Source organism: Bos javanicus, chromosome 1, assembly GCF_032452875.1.
Source record: "Bos javanicus breed banteng chromosome 1, ARS-OSU_banteng_1.0, whole genome shotgun sequence".
Taxonomy (NCBI): domain Eukaryota; kingdom Metazoa; phylum Chordata; class Mammalia; order Artiodactyla; family Bovidae; genus Bos; species Bos javanicus.
Window position 1 is genome coordinate 95,526,770 of NC_083868.1, and position 13,864 is coordinate 95,540,633.

At 36.9% G+C, this 13,864-nt stretch overlaps 1 long non-coding RNA gene across 1 annotated transcript; it reads right to left on the reverse strand.

Annotated features, from left to right (window-relative positions):
* Positions 1-398: 398 nt before the first annotated feature.
* LOC133247246 (uncharacterized) lies at positions 399-12,785 on the reverse strand. Its single transcript, XR_009736341.1, has 3 exons — positions 9,653-12,785; positions 3,458-3,596; positions 399-1,801 (listed from the first exon to the last, which is right to left on the reverse strand). It is a non-coding gene; the product is annotated as an uncharacterized LOC133247246 (long non-coding RNA).
* Between the last annotated feature and the right edge of the window lie 1,079 nt (positions 12,786-13,864).

Sequence of the window (13,864 nt, forward strand, 5' to 3'; positions counted from 1 at the left end):
AGAATTCTTCAAAAAGTCAAATATAGAATTACCATATGATCCACCAAGTCACTTCTAGATACACCAAAATATTGAATACAGGTATAGAAATAAGTACTTGCATGTAAAATTTCATAGCAGCACTGTTTTCAATAGCTCAAAGGTAGAAACTATCCAAATGTTCAGTAATGGATGAATGGGTAAATAAAGTGTGATATAGCATACAATAGGATAGTTTCGGAGAAGGCAATGGCACCCCACTCCAGTACTCTTGCCTGGAAAGTCCCATAGACGGAGGAGCCTGGTGGGCTGCAGTCCATGGGGTCGCTAAGAGTCGGACACGACTGAGCGACTTCACTTTCACTTTTCACTTTCATGCATTGGAGAAGGAAATGGCAACCCCCTCCAGTATTCTGAAGAATCCCAGGGACAGAGGAGTCTAGTGGGCTGCTGTCCATGGGGTCGCACAGAGTCGGACACGACTGAGGCGACTTAGCAGCAGCAGGACAGTTTCAGCCATAAGAAGGAATAAACTGATACATATGGATGAACCTGGAAAACATACTAAGTGAAGGAAAGCAGACACAAAAGTCACATCATTCCATTTATATGAAGTATCCAGAGTAGGTTAATCTATAGACACAGAAAGCAGGTTGGTGGTTGCCAGTGGCTGAGGAAAGGAGAGAATGAACAATAACTGCTTAATGGATACAGTGTTTTATTTTTTGGTGATGAAAATGTTTTGGAAATAAATGGAGGTGGTAGTTACACAACATGGGGAAGGTACTGGGTAATGCAAATGCCACTGAATTGTTCACTTGAAAATGATTAATTTTATATTGTGTGAATCTTACCTCAATAAAAGGTAAAGTTAAAAATAGAAAAATAATGCATGTTTTCTATAAAGGCCTAGTACTTCTTGGAGGCTACAGAAGTTGATATTTCTAACAGAGTTTTAGGTAGGATCACAATCCAGCAAAACAAAAGCTATCTGTGCTTCACTTTTTCCAAAAGCCAATTTAAAATGTTAATTCATTATTAAAAACAGACTTGTAAACATGGCAATAATCATTTTCACATGTTTTCCTCTAGAAACAAGGCCTTACATGAACTATAGGTGCATTCTGGGTTCTCCTTTCAAATTCTGCACCTCATCTTAATTTCACGTACATGTTAAACTAATATATTCCTGAGCCTTCATGCACAATAAATTTGACATTTCTCAGTTATTAAGTGGTAATTCTTCATATCATATAGAACCTCCTCCTTCCCCAGGAACTTTTCTTCCCCTCCTTAATTTCTCTAAATGTAAATTAGTAGCAGAGGAGGGAGTTCTAGTGCAGTCTTTTCTTACCTTAAGGACATTGAGAGCTTAGAAGCAGAAAGAAAAGGGCAGTGGCATTTCAGATTAAATCGCTTTTTTGAAAACACACAAGGTGTAGAAAAGAAAATACACAAAAGAATAAAAAGGGTAAATTAGGCATAAGAGATTGTCCTCAACCGAGGAAGTGTACATGTTCTTCCCGGCCCTCAGGTGCAGCTAGAGCAGTCCGAATCATCTCTCTCCTGCGAGAGCGTGAGAAGATAGGGTGCAGACAGCCTTCCCCTTGCTGCCTTTAAAGGCAGTGACAGCTTGTCTGATGTCACATGTGCATCCTCAGGGGTAGAGCCTTCCGGGCAGGCCACCATTCACAGAACTGTCACTGCTTGACATATTCCAGCAGCTGAAGCGGAGCTCTGATGAGCAGATCACTCAAGACCGAGCAGCCAGAGAGAAGAACAAGCTGACCATTCACAACAGGCTATCTATGAATTACAATTGCTGGAGGGTAGAGAACATAACTTAAATTTGGACGGAAATAATAATAGAACTACGTAAGGAGGAACAAGGACTACCCAAATAGACTTCCTTGATTTAAAACAGTAACAAAAACATGATTTTTAAATATAAAACTGACTACTGAAGAAAATGGTTACTACTGAAATGAAACCAGTAGCCTGGAAATCGGATGCTAGAATATTACAAAGCTCAGAGGAAAAAAATGTAAATCATGAACACAGAGACTGAAGAGAGGTTCAAGGACACTGACATGAAAGTGCATCTGGAGTTCCAGAAAGAGAAGATGATGCACAGGAAGGAAAGGATATATTTAAATAAAACAAAATGAAGCATACAAACAAAAGATATTTCCCTGGATTGAAGAAAAGATACCAAGTTTCAGGGAAGAATGATGAGAAAAGATTATATCTATGTTTATGTCTACATCTATCTTTGCCATCATATATATAGATAGTTATAGATACATACACATATCTGTCTATATCTATTTATATATATTTTTTCTTTTAATGTGTGTATATATACATGACTAGATATATCCTGGTAAAAATTTTGAACTCCAAAGATAAAGAGAAAAATCTTATTCTTTGTGTGTAGAAATGTTTAAGTTGTTTATAAAGAAAAATTAGGCTGCCATGAAATCCTCTTTTGCAACACTAGGAAGCTAGAAGACAATGGGATATATTTTCAACTTAAAAATATTTTTCATCTCTTAGGGTACAAGAAAAGTGTTTGCAGATACATAAGGATTCAGAGAAGTCACACATCTCATTACTCATCTGGTAAAAATACTAGAAAAAGACTTTTTAAAAAAAACAAACCAACAAACAAAACAGACTTGAAGAGGAGAGAAAGCCACAGTGAACAACAAACTTGTGATATTTAATTAAAAATAGGTTGACCAAGATGGACTGAGTATGTGTAACTATTATAAATAAAGAGCTTAGAAATAGAGAAGTGTACTAAAAAGGAAAATTTAAAGAACTAAACCACCTCAGGAAAACTAAAGAATTGTGGTGAGGAGGGGCATGAGAAAGAAGGAAGCAAAAGTATTCCAAAGTCGTCGTCTCTTGGGAGGATAGGAAGGAGGAAATTTCAACTGAAGTCTTTTTCAAGCTGAATATCATGGGTGGGGAGTGACAGTGGAAAAGTTGGGGAAAAGTTGGCATCTTCTTTTCATGAAATACTAGGGAAATATCTGTCTGATTTTATATGAGAGCTGGAGAAGGACAAGTAACAATTAATGAAATGTAAAAGGAGAGCAACGTCTTAAAGCAGGCATGGTGTCATTGTACCATGGAACATGTAATTTAAGTTTAAAATCTCTAAACAGAAAAAAAGGGGGATATTACATAATAATAAAAAGCATAACTTATAAAAAACTAATCTTATTTTATACATGAAACAACATAGAAGCTAAACAAATTTTTTAAATTATTATAAACACATTTAAATAAAATATTATAGGAAGGGACTTGAATATTAGATTTGACCAGTCCTGATAGCCAAATGGATATAGGTAGACAGATAGAAAAAGACATAGAGGAATTAACACAATCACAAAGCTTGTGATACTTGGGGTATGTGCATGTGCTTAGTCTTGTGCGACTGTTTGCCACCCCAAAATCTGTAGCTCACCAGACACCTCTGTCCATGGAATTTCCCAGGCAAAAATACTGGAGCAGGTTGTCATTTCCTATTCCAGGGGATCTTCCTGACCCAGGGATCAAACCCATGTCTCTTGCATCTTCTGCATTGCCAAATGGATTCTTTACCACTGTGCCACATGGAAAGACCAGAAATAAAATTATACAATCACAAGACTTGTGATACAGTCATCCTCATTATTTGTAGATTAGGTATTTGTGAATTTGCCTTGCCAAAATGTATTTATAAGCCCTAAATCAATATTTTCAGAACTTTTCTCTCACTCACAGACACATTCAGAGTGTCAAATAAAGTGGTCAAATCAAATAAAGTGATCAAAATCAGAGGTCAAATAAAGTGAAACTGCCTTCTTACATTTCAATTCTTTATTACAGACATGCCCTTTCCTCAGTCTATTTAGTATCAGAATTTGGGCATTTGTGGGCTTTTTGTTGGTGACCTCACTGTTTAAAATGGTCCCCCATGCACTGAAGTGCCGTTAGGTTCCTACATGCAAGAAGGCTGTGATGTGCCTCATGAAGGTAGATGAACTTCATCTAGGCAAGAGCTACTGTGATACGGACTGTGGATTCAATGTTAATGAATCACCAGTATATATTCAATAAGTGTCTTTAAACAAAAACACATGAAGAGGAAGGTTATGTATTGACCGGTTGACAAAAATGTTGTAACCAGAGGTTCACAGGAATCTAACTCTGTATCTCCCCCAGGAGCAAAGGTTCAGTCTTCAAAGTATCTTTATATGATATAACTACTAGGAATAGTAATAACCAATTGTACACAGAATCAGAGAGAACTTGTTCCTCAAAAAATTCCTTTTTTAATACTCCATGGAAGACTTCTAAAAATTACTTACATGTTTTTCCTTAAAGAAGTCCTCATTATGCTTTTCTGATCATAATCCAATACATTTAAAAATAAGTAAAAAAGATACAGAAACTTCAACTACATTGGAATTCAGAAGTATATATCTATATATTCCCTGAATTTAAAGAAATGTTAAAAACTGTCAAAAAAGCAATGGCAAAATCAAAATTACCTAGAAATCAATGAAAATAACATTTCTTACTAAAGTTTATGGTACTTGGTAAAAGCTACATTCATGGAAAAAATTATAGCCTTATATTATTTATTATTAAGGAATAAAGATGTTAAAATATAGAAGCTTTATAATCACAAAAATTAGAAGAACCAAAAAAACTAGGAAGGAGGAATTAAGGGAAAGAAAACATGAAATTAAAGAAATAGAAAGCAAAAATAGTATAAAAATGAAAAGCTCAAAAATCACTTCATTTGAATAACATGCAAAAGGAGAAACCACCTTTATTTGAGATTAAGGAAAACAGGGAGAGCAAAAAACATACAAGATTGTGCATGAGAAAGACTACATAAAGACAAATACCAAAGAGAACAAAAGAAATAAAAGAAAACATAATGTGCTACTCTATAATAAATTTGAAATTTGAAACCTACATGATTTGCTAGCAAACAATATGTGTAACAATCCAAGTAAAGAGAGGAAACTTGAATAAACCACTATACAAGAATTTTGTTTTGTTTTAAGTGATTTAGATCTAGCACTTACAAAGGCAAAAGAATCAAATATCTTCATATCTAAATTCTAGCAAAATAATGTAAGTAATTGCAAGATCTTAGAAAAAAATAAGAGGTACCCCAATTCATCTGATGAAGCCAGGAGAATTTTAATACCAAAACCCAATAAAAAGAGTGTCAAATAATAATCTATGTGATCAGATAGGATTTATTCCAATAGCAGGCTTTCAGGAACTCTAACAACATAATTTTATTCTTTTTCATTTGTGTGTGTGTGTGTTCAGTCATTCAATCATGTCTAACTCTTTGCAACCTTATGGACTGTAGCCGTCCAGGCTCCTCTGTCCATGGGATTTTCCAGGCAAGAATACTGGAATGGGTTGCCATGCCTTCCTCCAGTTGATCTTTGAGACCCAGGAATTGAACCTGTGTTTCCTGTGTCTCCTGCATTGCGGTTGGATTCTTTACCACTGAAAAAGGGGAAGCTACCTTTTTCATTGGAAACCATGTCAAGCTCACAGAACAGAACAGGAATGGTACAAAGAACTGTCATGTACCCATCACACAGAGATACTATTCGAGTTTTGCCATCTCTCCCAATAATGTTCTCTACAGGAAAAGGCTCCATCCAGGATCGTGTGTTACAACTAGCTTTGTCTAGTCTCTGGGAAACAGGTCCTCAGCCCCTCCTTGACTCTCAGGACTTTAACATTTCAGAAGGTCACAGGCCAGTTATTTTGCAGACTCCCCCAGTTTGGGCTTGTCTGTTGTGTCTTCACAGTAACATGAAGATTATGTGTATTGGGCAGGAACCACACAGAATGATGTGTGATATTGTATCCCCCTGACTGGCACTTGTTGTTGATTTGCTCCATGCCTGGTAGTTCACTCACTAGAGTAAGGTAGTATTGCCCAGGTGTCTCCATGATAGAGTTCTCGTTTTCCCTTTGTCATTAATAAGTATTTTTATGGGAAGATACTTTGACACTAGTAAATATCCTGCCCCCTGTCCGACTTTCACTCCCTGCTTCCCTGTAATGCTTTTGCCTAAATTGTTTATTGCTATGCTGGTTCAAACGGAGAATTCTAATATCATAATTTCTTCTACATTTGTTGGGTGGCATTCTACCGTAAGGAAAAATTTTCTCTTGTTTGTTTGTTTGTGGACTAAAGCATTCCTATTTTATTCAAGGGGTTACAATACTTTATACTATTATTATTTATTTTGATGATCCAATTTTTTTCCCATATTTTGGCCAGTGGGCGCATCTGCAAACTTATTTCTAAGTCCTTTTGGTAGATCTCTATCTTTCTGTGATCCTGACCTTGCTTTCTGTCACAGCAAGATGTTCTGGATTTATCTCTAACTTTCCCTGCCTTGGCCTTAAAATCAGCCATTTCCAGAAGAAGGCTTGATTCACCTTAAAAGAACATGTATTTGGATACTAGGTCTGTCTTTGTTTCTGTAGCCAAAAAATGTCTTTACACATGTAGCATTCTTACACAGTTAAGAGTCTTGAGATGAAGAGATTGTCCTGATTTATTCAGGTGGGTTCTAAACTCAATTACAGTTGTTCAAAATTGTTCAAAACTCAATGACAAAAAGGGCAGAAGAAGATCTGAGAGACAGAGGAGGAAAAGACAAAGACACACACAGAAGAAGGCTATGCAAATACTGAGGCAGAGATTGTGCTGATGTGGCCATATGCCAAGAATGCCAAGGAATGCTGACAGCCACCAGAAGTTGGAAGAGGCCAGCTAGATTCTCCTCTAGAGTCCCCGGCCCGCTGGGGCGGGGGGGTGGGGGGGGGTGGGGGTGGGGTGGGGACTGGCGGGTGGGGGCGGGGTGGGGGATTGGGGGGCCGGGGGGTGGGCGGGATGCAGCTCTGCCAACACCTTGAATTTGGACTCTGGCCCTCAGAACTGTGAGACAATAAATTTCTATTGGTTCAAGCTACCCATTTTGTGGTAATTTGTTATTACCCCAGGAAATGAATACAACCTCAAAAACATTAAGCTAAGAAAATAAACCAAAGACCACATATTATATGATTTCATTTATAGGAAATTTTCAGAAAAGGCAAATCTATAGTCATAAATCAGATTGGTGGTTGCCAGGGACTCAGACAGGAGAAGGAGTTGACTAAATGGCCATAAGGAACCACTTTGGCATGATGGAAATGTTCTAAAATTGAATTTTGTGGTGATGGATGCACAATGATATAAATTCATTGAAAACATTAAGCTGTACATTTTACACTGGGATATTTTATGGTATGTATGGTTATATCCCAATAAAACTGTTAAAAGTTAAAAACTAAAATATAAAAGTATTAGAAATAAATTTAATAAGGAAAACAAAGAACATATATAAAGAAAACCGGTAAATCATTTTTTTCCTTCTATGGGAGGCATTCTTAACTAAGATGGAAAATCTTAAGGTGTATTTATGCATATGGACGTATATTTATGTATAAAATTTTGAGACTTTTATGGCCAAAGATGCCATAAGATCGACTGAGAAAATAACATATTTAAAGAAAATTTTAGCAGATGACAAACCATGAATATTTTTAGTAGTTTAGGGAATCTTAGATAATAATGAAATGCAAAAAAGTACTCACTAGAAAAATAAACAAAGACTATGCAGAGCAAAGACAAATAGTCAATAAATGTATATTTTAAATGCATAAACTGAAGAATGATGAGAGAATGCAAATTAAAGCCTTGATAAAGTATTACTTTCTACTCCAACGTTGGAAAATTACAGAGCAATAATACTATTGTTGTGGGAAAAAGATAAAAGAATAATAATCTCATGTATTTCTTATGGAAACACTGTGAACAGTTACCTCAGTTGAAAAGTAATGTATGTATTAATATGTTACTACAGATAAACATTTCATCCACTCTAGGTATTAATTTCATTGGTGAAAATACCCAGCCATATGATATATGCACAAGTATGCTCATCTTATAGCATTGTCTATAGAGGTGGCAAAAATTAAATGCACCTCAATGGAGGAATTGGTTCAATAAGTTACACTATATCCATAGCCATGGAATGTTTTCCAGTCATTGACAGAGTTACAGATACCAAATTAAATAGAAATACTAGTTAATTTGGAAATTCTACCAGGTATTACTGTCTGAGAAAGCAAGTTGAGAGGGGGAGGGATTGGGAAAACGAGTGAAAGAGGTCAAAAGGTCAAACTCCCAGTTATAAAACAAGTCATGAGGATGTAATCGTATGGCCACTATAGTTATATATAATACTAATATATATTAAATACTATATTAATATATACTAATAATAAACATATTATTTATAGTATTATATAATATAAATATATTAATATATAAACATATATCAATATACATTAATAATAAATTAATATATTTAGTATTTAATGCTTTAATTTAATAAATAAATATATGTTAAATATTATATTATTAATATAAATATTAACATATATTAAATGCTTTAATAAATTTAATAAACTAATATATTAAATGTTATATAATATAATATAAATATATTAATATGTAAATAATATATTAATATATATTAAATACTATATGACATACTTGAAAGTTGCTAAAAGAGTAGATCTTAAAAGTTCTCATCACAAGAAAAAAAATGTTTAATATGTACTGTAACTTTGTCATTACATTGCATTGCCAACAAAGGTCTGTCTAGTCAAAGCTATGGGTTTTCCAGTAGTCATGTATGAATGTGAGAGTTGGACCATAAAGAGGGCTGAGCACCAAAGAATTGATGCTTTTGAACTGTGGTGTTGGAGAAGACTCCTGAGAGTCCCTTAGACTGCAAGGAGATCAAACCAGTCAATCCTAAAGGAAATCAATCCTGAATATTCATTGGAAGGACTGATGCTGAAGTTGAAACTCCAATACTTTGGCCACCTGATGCAAAGAGCCAACTCATTAGAAAAGACCCTGATGTTGGGAAAGATTGAAGGCAGGAGGAGAAGGGGACAACAGAGGATGAGATGGTTGGGGCATCACTGAATCAATGGACTTGAGTTTGAGCAAGCTCCGGGAAATGGTGAAGGACAGGGAAGCCTGGCATGCTGCAGTCCATGGGGTCGCAAAGAGTCAAACACAACTGAGTGACTGAACAACAATTATAACTAGACTTATTTTGGTGATCATTTCATAATATACATACATATCTCATCATTATGTTGTACACTAAAACTAATTCAACAATTTTATGTCAATTTTACCTCAAAAAAAAAAAAAAGGCAAGAAAAGCAAGTTGCAGAGAAGTGTGTAAATTTTTAAAAGTTATGTACTGTTTCCCACTGTAATTAATAATAATACACAGGATGCATCTTTGAAGTGAAATGAATGTATTGTTTTCCAAATAATTTTCATCCAGATTTGCATCCTTGCCTAATTCAATTTTAACTTCAAGTGGTTGCAAATGAATCTTTTATTATTATTTAAGATAAACTTTGTTGAAGTATATTGAATCATTTAAAAAAAACCCATTTTGTTTCATAGCATGTTTTAAAGGCTGAATGATCTACATAATGGCTTCCTTTCTCCTTAACTTGGCCTATGTCGACCCAAAATAAATAGGCTTACCTCATGCTTGGTCATTGTCTCCATGAATACAGCTGACATTTTCTGTTTTCTTTTAGACCATCTGACACTTCAAGAAAAAAATTTTTATAACAAATTAGCCAATGAGACAAGTAAGTTACACTTTTGATTTTGGCATCGGCATCAGCAGCATTGATTAGCAATACTTATCAGAATAAAATTTTATTAATCTGGTCTCTAGTTTTCTGCACTTGACAGTTGCTTTTTGAATTTTCTGCCAAGGCTGGTTCAGTGATATTAGCTGCAAGTAGTATTTTTGTGAGTACAACATTCAAAATCTGACTCCATAAAACAGATTAGAAAATTTCACAATACTGCATTTTTTTACTGTCTGGTTTTTGATGTTAAATACATAGATTAGTTGAAAATAAACTAGACTGTTTTGAGTACAAGTGACTAGTGCAATATAAATTTATCTCAGTTTGAATTGCATCATCTAAAATCATTCTTCAAAAAAAATCACCAAGCACATGAAAGAGCATTAAAGTTTGTTCAAATGATTAAGTTTATGTTTTATTGTTTATTAAAGCCTTAACTGAGAAGAAACAAGCAAGGAAACTTTTTGTTTGGGATGAGAAGAATTAATCCTAAATCCCGTACTCCTCTATTTCAGTAAAATGAAACTTTTACCACAACGTAGACTCCTTAGTAACCAATGAGAATAGAGAATTAAACAGTAAACTTTTAAAATTAATTTTTTATTGAAGTATATTTGATTCACAGTGCTGTGTTAATTACTGCTATACACCAAAGTGATTGCTATACACATACATACATTAAAAACATTTTTTTTTCATTATGGTTTATCATAGGATATTGAACATAGTTCTTTGTGCCATAAGTAGAACCTTGCTGCTAAAAATTAAACTTTTAATTAGAAAGTTTCATACAAAAAAAAAAAAAGAAAGTTTCATACGCTTTTATCTATTTAGAAGCATTAAGAGATCTCACTGAGGAATTAGGTGAGTAACTATTTGTACATTCAGAAAAAACTTCTCACCTTTGAACTTAAGGTGATTTTATAGTTACATAAAGCAAATGTTTCATACACCAGGGTGTTGCAGTAGATAAAATGAAGAAATTATTTGAAGGTTTGAATTTTAATCCCAACTTAGCCCATGGTTTGCAGGATCATAAGAGGTAGTTGAATAAAGAAGAAAGATTATAATCTCCTTTGTGCTTACAACTCTATACCATAAGATCAGTAATGCTGTGTACTCACCAAAAATGGCAGCATATAATTAATTCATCATTCAAAAATATACAGTAAGCATATTACATGTGCCAGGCATTGTTCTAGGCACTGAGAATACAGATCACTTACCTTCTAAAATAAGGAAGAAGCAGAGATATATCCTTTTAATATAACAGGCATTTAACAAATCTTAACTTATAAGTATGCTATATTCATTCAATAAATTGTACTCTTGTCTCCACCATTCCACTGAAATTACTATCAATGCTGCGAAAACTAATCATCAGTTCAGCTTTCATTGGTTTGATCTATTGATAGCATTTGACCCAGTAAGTTGATTATTCCCTCCTCCTTGAAGCATTTTTCCTTCTTGGTTACCAAGACACCATTCCACTGTTTTGCCATCACAATAGCCACTTCTTTTCAATTTTCTTTGCTGTTTCTATCCATCACGCCTGATCTTTAAATATCAGAGGTCTCCAAAATTCACTCTAGGCGCTCTTTTATTCTCTAATTCCATTTACTCCCCAGGTGATTTTTATTTAGTCCTATAGCTTTAACTATACTTTGGCCACCTGATGCAAAGAGCTGACTCATTTGAAAAGACCCTGATACTGGGAAAGATTGAAGGCAGGAGAAGAAGGGGACGACAGAGGATGAGATGGTTGGACGGCATCACCGACTCAATGGACATGAGTTTGAGTAAACTCTGGGAGTTGGTGAAGGACAGGGAGGCCTGGCATGCTGCAGTCCATGGGGTCGCAAAGAGTCAGACATGACTGAGCGACTGAACTGAACTGATAGCTTTAACTACTCTAACAACTCCCAGATTCAAAGCCTCAGCTCCACTTCCCTCAACTCAGAATCACATGCATGCTAAGTCGCTTCAGTCATGTCCAACTCTTTGCAGCCCTATGGACTGTACCCTCTGTTCATGGGATTCTCCGGGCAAGAATATTGGGAGTGGATTGCCATGTCCTCCTCCAGGGGATGTTCCCAATGCAGAGATTAAACCCGCATCTCTTATGTCTCCTTCATTGGCAGGTGGGTTCTTGCACACTAGCACAACTCGGGAAGCCCCATTTGACAACTGTACTTGGAAAAAAATCTAAATGTCATTATCTCCTTGCTCACTATGACTATGAGATTTGTATGAGGAGATTTACTGAGGAGTATATTCAGGATTCACACTTGTGATGGTTGAGAATGAAGGAAGCAGCATTGAAAAGTGGAAGATGCCAAATTGTTGATACAGTTACAACAAAGGCCTCAGCTGATCCTACAGGGAGCTCTGGAGCTGGAGCCTCAGAACTGTTCCAGTTGAGGCAAGGGAGATCAGTTTCACTGCACGAGGTGATTATCAGATGTAGGCTAACCCTGGAGAGGAGGGTAATCTTGGGAAAGGCAGCTTCCTCCTATCAAGAGCAGGTCCTAGAGAGGACTCAGCTATGACTCAGTAGCCAGCTTTTGTGGCAGCTGGGGGAATGAGCATCCCTTCCTGAAGGGAGATCTAGGTGGCACATCACAGCTTCTACTATAACCATCCTTTATCTGGTAGTGTGGGAAGAGGGTGTTTGCTATGACCAGTGCATTTTTTTGGCAAAACTCTATTAGTCTTTGCCCTGCTTCATTCTGTATTCCAAGGCCAAATTTGGCCTGTTACTCCAGGTGTTTCTTGACTTCCTACTTTTGCATTCCAGTCCCCTATAATGAAACAGACATCTTTTTTGGGTGTTAGTTCTAAAACGTCTTGTAAGTCTTCAGAGAACCATTCAACTTCAGCTTCTTCAGCATTACTGGTTGGGGCATAGACTTGGATTACTGTCATATTGAATGGTTTGCCTTGGAAACGAACAGAGATCATTCTGTCGTTTTTGAGATTGCATCCAAGTACTGCATTTCAGACTCTTGTTGACCATGATGGCTACTTCATTTCTTCTGAGGGATTCCTGCCCGCAATAGTAGATATAATGGTCATCTGAGTTAAATTCACCCATTCCAGTCCATTTCAGTTCGCTGATTCCTAGAATGTCTACATTCACTCTTGCTATCTCCTGTTTGACCACTTCCAATTTGCCTTGATTCATGGACCTGACATTCCAGGTTCCTATGCAATATTGCTCTTTACAGCATTGGACCTTGCTTCTATTACCAGACACATCCACAGCTGGGTATTCTTTTTGCTTTGGCTCCATTCCTTCATTCTTTCGGAGTTATTTCTCCACTGATCTCCAGCAGCACACTGGCCACCTACTGACCTGGGGAGTTCCTCTTTCAGTATCCTATCATTTTGCCTTTTCATACTGTTCATGGGGTTCTCAAGGCAATACTGAAGTGGTTTGCCATTCCCTTCTCCAGTGGACCACATTCTGTCAGACCTCTCCACTATGACCCGCTCGTCTTGGGTTGCCCCATGGGCATGGCTTAGTTTCACTGAGTTAGACAAGGCTGTGGTCCTAGTGTGATTAGATTGACTAGTTTCCTGTGACTATGGTTTCAGTGTGTCTGTCCTCTGATGCCCTCTTGCAACACCTACCATCTTACTTGGGTTTCTCTTACCTTGGGCGTGGGGTATCTCTTCACGGCTGCTCCAGCAAAGTGCAGCCATTGCTCCTTACCTTGGACGAGGGGTATCTCCTCACCACCGCCCTTGCTGACCTTCAACGTGGGATAGCTCCTTTAGGCCCTCCTGCGCCCACGCAGCCACTGCTCCTTGGACGTGGGGTTGGTCTTCCCAGCCGCAGCCCCTGGCCTTGGCGTGGGGTAGCTCCTCCCGGCCGCCGCTCCTGACCTCAGACGTGGGGTAGCTCCTCTCAGCCGCCACCCCTGACCTCGGACGTGGCACAAGAGAAGACTCTACACATGGACATCACCAGATGGTCAACACCGAAATCGGACTGACTATGTTATTTGCAGCCAAAGATGGAGAAGCTCTATACAGTCAACAAAAACAAGACCAAGAGCTGACTGTGGGCTCAGATCATGAACTCCTTATTACC